We start from the raw sequence: 7,631 nt of genomic DNA, 5'->3' as shown, positions 1-7,631 counted from the left end.
CCTATTTTTGGCAAACGTAAAGGCCATTTCTCTCCAAAAGTGCAATGAATAGCCTCAGGCTGAAGGAAATGCAAATTCACGTCTGAATTTAGAGGGTGCAGCTCTAACAAACCAATGTTTATACAGTCATTTTTGCTTGATAATCAATGGTCAGCAGCAAATATACTTGTTAATATGCAAAAGTATATTTGTGTAATTTGACATATTGCAGGTATGTGTAATAAACACTTTTTAAATACATTTTGAGGAATGCTGAATCTATTTGTGTTCAAGTGAGATGATTACATTTAGTCTAGAGCTATACAGTATTCATCATGTTCACACACTGCGCACACACAACGCCTCTGCGCTTACAATTTCTCTCTACATGATGACAGGAGAGCTGTCAGTCAATGCATGGCAAAACAAAGTAACTTGCATTTACATCACATCAAAAACTATTGAGTTACTGAAGAAAAAGTAATCCAAAACTGGCTTTAAGCCTACTTATGCATTTCCCACAGTAATATTAGCAGAGCTTCAGTGGAGGTCTGTGTTTGTGTGTCATGGCCAACTGTTTTCACACGTCTCATTTGGAGCATTGTTTTTCTTCTCCTTTCGACCAACGAACCAAGCTATATCACAATGTATGATAGGTAAATATACACGTTGTGTGAAAATCTGCTAATGCTAATTGCTAATTTCTCTGAAAGTTGCAAAGACAAAGCGCTGCCTGTTCATTTTAAAATGGTGCCTAATTGCTCTTCACCAAAAATAGGTACAACAAATGTATACAAAGCCTTGATTCCTTCTGAGACTAATAACTTAATATAACGGCAGCTACTAAGAAAGCCACAATGTGAACGCAGAGCTGTTGTCCATCCATCCTGACAGATAACCGCTATGATTCACGGGAGGACGGTTAACTTGCACGTGACTTCTATTAACACATTTTGGTCCTTTTAAGAAATGTTGCCTTGTGAAAGCGAACCAAAGCAAGAAGAAAACACTGTAATCATTTTAATTCCTGTTTCAGAACAAAACAAATGATCTACAGGTCTGAATACGGCCTAAGGCCTATATAATTCTGAAATAAATTTTGGTCTGACCGGCATCCACATTCCAAAAAAGCAAGTGTCACCTTAAGCTCTAACTTTATAATTGACCGTGCTGAAGTAATGTCCATAGTGTACTTTAGAAATGTTATTCTGTGGGCTGTAAACTGGCCCGACCGGTCGTCAGCAGAACCAATGCCCTTATTTCAAAAGGGTGCTTGTTGTGCTCAAAACAAAACCAATATTTGTGGGTTTTGAGCATGGAAACATATATAATGGCATTTATATAATTTTTAATCTTTAATATTATATTAAACCTGAATCTCACTGAATGTGCAGGACATATTCACCTAAAATCAATAAAAATAATATTTTGCTTAAAGAAAATTAAGGCCATTTTTATTGACCATTGAGATTTTTTTTTTTTTTTGCATTGTCACATCCATTGTCATGCCAAAAATATATCTTTTCATATTGTATGGACATGTTTTTTTTTTTTTAAATGAGATTTTACAGGAAATTTTTCAAATCAAATTAAATTCAGAATAACAAATACTGTGAATCTATGGGTCCTTTTTGTTTCAAGGCATGTAAAATGTAATTTTAATTGATTGGTTTTAGTGTTAAATATACATACTGTAGGCTATATTTGCAGTTTTGTGAGATTCATCCAAATAATGCACTATTTTTTTCACTGTTGCACAAAAAAAGATTCCAGCCTTCTGTGCCACATGAATTAGAAATGATCGCTCCTGCAGTTCATTATAATGCATTGTAACCCAATCACAATAGCTTCAAAATGGAAACCATGTGATGGGCACTTTGCTGCCTCATGTGGGTGATTCATTTAGGACATTTCACTTTTAGACTAATGTTGTCTTCAGGAGGAAATGTTTCATCCTGTCAGTATCCTCCCGATAAGCCCGAGCGACGATAATTAGGCAAAGTGTGGGAGCAGGAATGACTCGCAGCATGATAGCCGAGACGTCCCACAAACCTGTGTGAGATGTTGGGGAAGTACCCCTGCTAGATCGTGGTGAGTGAGTTACATCATGAGAACACCATTATGCGAGTGAGGGTTGGAAAAACAACTGTCCTTCTTTTTATTGCATGAGGGCTTTCACATTCATCTCACGGTCTTGTCTTACAGAAATCTTTGATACTTTCAGGTGACCCTCTTTTTGTAAGATTCTAACAGACCTATTTCTATTTGTTTTGGAAATAGCAATAAATATGAAATAGCTGCAGGGAGTGATAATCAGGGGCGCATTAAATGTTTATGTAGATGATTCAGTGATACAACTGCAATGCATTTTTTTCTAATATAATTTTTAAGGATGATTTTATGGAATTTTTTTATCGACAAACTCAAAATTGCGAAAAGTTTTTGTGCGGAAATGGATACAGATATGCCAATTGACTTCACACTTGGCATGTTTGGTTGGATTAAACCTGAACACAGCATTGTTTTGGATGTTCGGCAAGCTTTGTCGTAAAATATATACAATATAAAAGCCGACCAATCAGGTTGTGAACATATCTCTATGCCTTTAGGTTGAGTAACTTTAGGTTCGGTGTTAATTTTTTTTTTTTTTGTAACCATTAGCAAAAATGTGTTGTAGTGCCACCACTAGACATCTTCTAAATCTACTAAATTTCTTAATGTCTTCTCAGATTTGACATTATTTTCTAATAGCTAATAAGCCGTGTTTAACCATAATATTTTTAGAAAATGTTAGCATTTGCACATTCGATTGATCATACGACTACGAAGTTACAAGCGTTTTACAGTTGTGGTGCCACTGGTGGGCAGAATTTGAGCTAACTTGACTGGCATGATTCCTCAGGCTGTCCGGTTGTCTGTGTATGTTAAATTTCATTAAGGCCCCGTCCACACTACTCCGTTTTCGTTTAAAAACGGAGAATTAAAACGAATACGATCTCCGTCCACACCATTGTTTTATCTGCGTATTAGAATTGATCTCCGTCCACATTAAAACAACTGAAAACGCGGATCACGTGACCATTCACCAACACTGGGCATGCGCGTGCCGGTGTAAACAGTGGCTGACGAATCAGGGAAGGACACGTCATTACTGATGACACCCAATCATAGAGCCGAGCGTGAGCCTCTGCGTCATCGTTTCTAAACTCCTCCGTTTTGTCCCATCTACACTAAAACGCCCTCTGGAGATTCAAAACGCAAAACGGAGCTGCAGCGTTTCTAAACTTCTCTGTTTTAGGTCTTCGTTTTTTCCGTTTTAGTCTGGACAGGAGGTGCAAACATAGCAAAAGGTCTCGAAACGAGACTAAACGAAAGCGCAGTTGTGTGGACGCGAGAACGCTCACGGTTGAAAACGTAAAAATATTTTTATCGGATGTTTTAAGCCCCTACAACTGCGTTTTTGGGGCTTAAAAATGCAAAAAAGTGATACCACCCTCTAGAGTGGAAATCTGAAAAACGCGTGTAAGGGTAAAGGGTAAAAACGCAAAAGTCTGCTTGACAGTGAAGGTTGTACGCAGGCACGCGGACTTGGTGTTGTTGTGTGGCAGTGCTCCACATTGCCACCTAGCTGCCTGGAGTGCATACTACATTGCATTTCACACACTTTTGCGTCACCATTATGCACACGGATTTCCCACCCAAAACGTGCTTCTAAACGCTGAATAAAAAGTGATAACGCAACGCCACTTTTGCGTTTTCTCTTCAGAATCGTTTCTGTGTAAACATAGCCTAAGATTGGACCTTGCATTTCGCAGATATATAGGTAATTTTTTTGGAACACCAGACCAATCTTCATAAAGCACCAACAAATCAATATACTTTTGATCACTTTTTGCCTGTATCTGCAAAACCTTTGCCTTTATGGTGCCACCTAGTGTCAGATAGATGTGTCTGTTTGCGGCTGAGTAGTGGGTGGGATTTCTGACCATCCCACCAAATAGGGTATCTCTACAACCTTCGATCTTTGGTTCTTGAACCCCTGTTGAATTGCAAAACGATCCACTTTACTAAACAAGAGGTTAAGTCAATGGGGTCCAATGTTGTTTTGAAATTGCTGGCACAATGCTAGGGTGATTGCCAGGGCGTTTTAGGGCATGTATGATTCTGTATGATTGCTAGGATTTTTCTTACCAATCCAAGTCAAAAGTCCCCTATCTCTGTGATATTCTGGCATCCCTCATTCAATGCAAGTCGAATTTCTTCTTTTGCCTGTTCTATTGTCTGCCAAGCAAAAATCACAAGTCAGATCGCTTAGAAATAGCACACCTCTTCTCAACAAGTTGGATGATGTTAGGTATCGCTTGTCAGCATGTGGGACGAGTTAAATAAAGAAGTTTACTACAATGACACATGAGGGCAGACTATTCAAAACGGCATCTACACCTGCGAGTCATATAGCATGGCAGGAAATGAGTGCTTATCAGGTATCAGCTTCTACTTGTCCATGTAATCAAACTGTTTTGGACATGGAAGACACGCACTGATCCTAGATCAATGCTTTTATTGCAAACCGATTTATTAAATGTAACGAATCTGCCGTTATATGTGGGTCAGAATATAAAGTTAAAGAGAGGTGGAACGTACGGCTAGATCCAAGATGAGAATGGAGAATGGTCTTTTCTCCACACAAGTCTGATTTTATTAAGGCCTAGAGCACGAAAGAGAAAAACATTGTCATGTGAGGGCTGGCCTCACAGGGCTTGGAGACCTTATGAAGATTTATCTGAAAGCAGCTGGTCTGTTTTTATTGTCGGCATGTGAAAATGGCGATGTGATAGAACTTTTATTTTAAGCCAGATGTAAAATGCACATCATAAAGCTGACCTGTGTTTTTAAATCGTCTTATAGGTGGCTCTTGAAAAACCTTAAAGTTGAAAAGGTCAGGGTGATACAACGGTCCTGATATATTAATTAGGGAGGATCTGATCAGGATTTTTGCAGATGATACCAACTACCTATTTCTTGTCATCATGATTTGCTGATACAGATCATTCAAGCTTTAAGTGATATGCACGCTGTCTGTTGGCTGTCACTTTAAACCCTTTACAGCCTGAAGGCATTTTTCATGATTTCACATGATTTGGAGTGGCATACCTAAAAGTACACTGCAAAAAAAAAAAAAAAAAAAAAAAAAAGTTGCTGGCTTAAATTGCCCTTGGAGATTTTTATGTTACAACACTGGTGAGAACTCAATTTATGACTTCAATGCAATTTATTGATTGTTCGTTTGAATCGAGACAACCTGCTCTAAATAAAGATGTGTGGTTTACTAATGTTTCACAAAGTTACAATGCAGAATATGACTCCTGATCGAATTTCTGAATGTGACATACATTTTGTGACTCCTGATCGAGTTATAAAATGTGATAATGGGATTACCTATTATGGGTAGGTTTAGGTCTGGTGTAGGGTTAGGGTTAGACCACTAGGGTGCGCCCTCTGGCCCATATTTTATATCTGCGTCTCATATTGACGCTAAAGGTGCCATGTGCGTTGGATGTAGCTATATGCATTGGCAAAAGCGTCAGTATATGATGCCTTGGGATGAGAACAGGCTGGATATTTATGAATAATTAATTATATTGGTACAAAATACATTTAACAAGGAATACTTTCTTAAAAATATATTTCAAAATCTTGATTATATGCATGTATTATACATTTTACTTGATGGTTACACCAATTACTTTCATTAAATTTAAACTTTTTGAAAATGGTACAAAACTTGAAGCCCAGGTTTTTCCTTTCCTTTATCTTGGACTCTTATTAATCATTTTGTAATGTCGCAGGAGACATCATGCATGTGCTTTTTTGTCAGTCTTTTTGCCATTTTCTTTAATTTCCCTTTTATTCTCTCATTTCTCTGTCTTGCATTGAGACATAACCAACCTTTACACACTTTGACAGGTAGTTTAGGCTTTATGAAATCTCTTGTAAATGTTGAATGCTGTAATTTAAAGTGTTATTTGCAGAGTCTATAGTATTTTCACAGATATGTAAATTAAAATAGAAGAGATGTTCGGAACCTACAACCAGTTCATATTTAAATGCTGTGCCATTATACCTCGGCTGTGCAGAATTTCAAATATACCCACGTTTTCTAGATTTCAGTAAGGCGACGACATGTTTCGCCCACTCACATGTCTGCCATATGGACACCAGCCTCATTTCCACACATACTACACAACTTATTTCCTTTATAAAACCCTGTTTAATCTGTGAGAGAGTGCATGGCATTTATTAGCTGTTATCATCAAATCTGCTTAATACTGGTGCTGTTGATCTGGCCAGTTTGAACAGTGTCACAGGAGACTGTGCTGTACTTCCTTGTTTTCATATAGTGCACTTCCTGCTGTACACTGGAGGATCTGAAGAGTGACTGCGCAAAGTGAGTCATTCTCTGTACTTTCTGAGCATTTGTATTGTCATGTTATCCGCTGGTCTCAAACATCACATCATTGTCTGTCGACATGACATAAAAATAGTTTTTGTTCTTTATATGCATGATACATTGGTTATTCCACTTCATGCCAAAGAAGCAATTTAACCGTAATATTCTTTCATTTCTTTTTAATAAGTCCAAAACAACAATCGTGTTGTTCAAAACTTTTTCATATTTTTCGCACTTAACCATCCAATCAAGTACGGCATAAAATTAGATTCTTTTCCCCCTCCTTTAATATCCCGTTTTGCTCGGAAGTACGTCACATTGTGGTCACAAGTAAATTGGTTGCGATCATTGCACTCACACATTACAGTGATTGATGAAGAAAAAAAAATGATGTGGAGACGAGCAACAATGGCTTTTGTCAGAGAGTTCCTTATTATGTTACCATGGACAATGACAGTATGCAGAACCAGCTCCTGTGCTTCAGTGTGCATTTAGTAAAGCATTATTCAAAAATTCAAATTCAGTGCAACCATTTTAATATTACATGAATTTCCCCTTGTGAGTTTGTCGACTATGTTACAGACTGACTGATTTAAGTGACTCAAATGTGTTTTGGTCTATTCTACACAGTTCTTTTGTCTATATAATATGTACAGTTATTCTTTAAAAAGACTAAGAATAAAATGTTTTTGCCATTATTTCAAATATTTCTCAATATTTCTCTGTCGCGAAGGACGAGAATATTTTTTTTAATCCTAAATCTACTTTAAAGATTATTTTGATAGTTTTAAGAATGTCAAACCCATACAATGTGTACGTAAACTACACCATAAAATATTAAAAGCAGCAGTCTAGATATTTAAAGTGTAAAAATTCAGTCAAAACATAGTTGACGATGGCAGTAACATTGTGGACATTTTGCATCATAATTTCAATGGCAGGCCATGTCTGACCAGCCAAATGTTTTTTTCTTTTTCTTGAATAGGTTAACCTCACATTATTCAAGTATTCAAGTAACCTCACATTATTCAAGTAAATATAAAAGATATTTACCATAATGTGTTTAAAATATCTACCACAGAAAAAATGACATCACATGATAGTGGTCACATGGTTTTGGGATAAACCACTTTTTAGTTTTCATGGGGGTGTTTGGTTAGTAACATAGTTGACATAATTTTTGCTTATTTGAAAGAAAATG

General features: G+C 37.0%; 1 protein-coding gene across 3 annotated transcripts in view; it reads left to right on the top strand.

Annotated features, from left to right (window-relative positions):
• Positions 1–7,631, top strand: part of ptbp3 (polypyrimidine tract binding protein 3) — a 62,997-nt gene that overhangs the window by 3,056 nt on the left and 52,310 nt on the right. Inside the window, exon 1 of one of the 3 annotated variants that reach the window (XM_089126386.1) lies at positions 6,398–6,427. The exons of the other annotated variants lie outside the window; for them this stretch is intronic. The gene's annotated coding sequence lies outside the window, so the exon portion shown is untranslated. Of the gene's footprint in view, positions 1–6,397; positions 6,428–7,631 lie in introns of those variants that run through there. 3 annotated transcript variants of the gene reach the window in all.

The sequence above is a fragment of the Pimephales promelas genome, chromosome 23 (genome assembly GCF_988280905.1).
Source record: "Pimephales promelas chromosome 23, fPimPro1.hap1.1, whole genome shotgun sequence".
Classification (NCBI taxonomy): Eukaryota; Metazoa; Chordata; class Actinopteri; order Cypriniformes; family Leuciscidae; genus Pimephales; species Pimephales promelas.
This window is presented reverse-complemented; position numbering and strand designations above follow the sequence as displayed.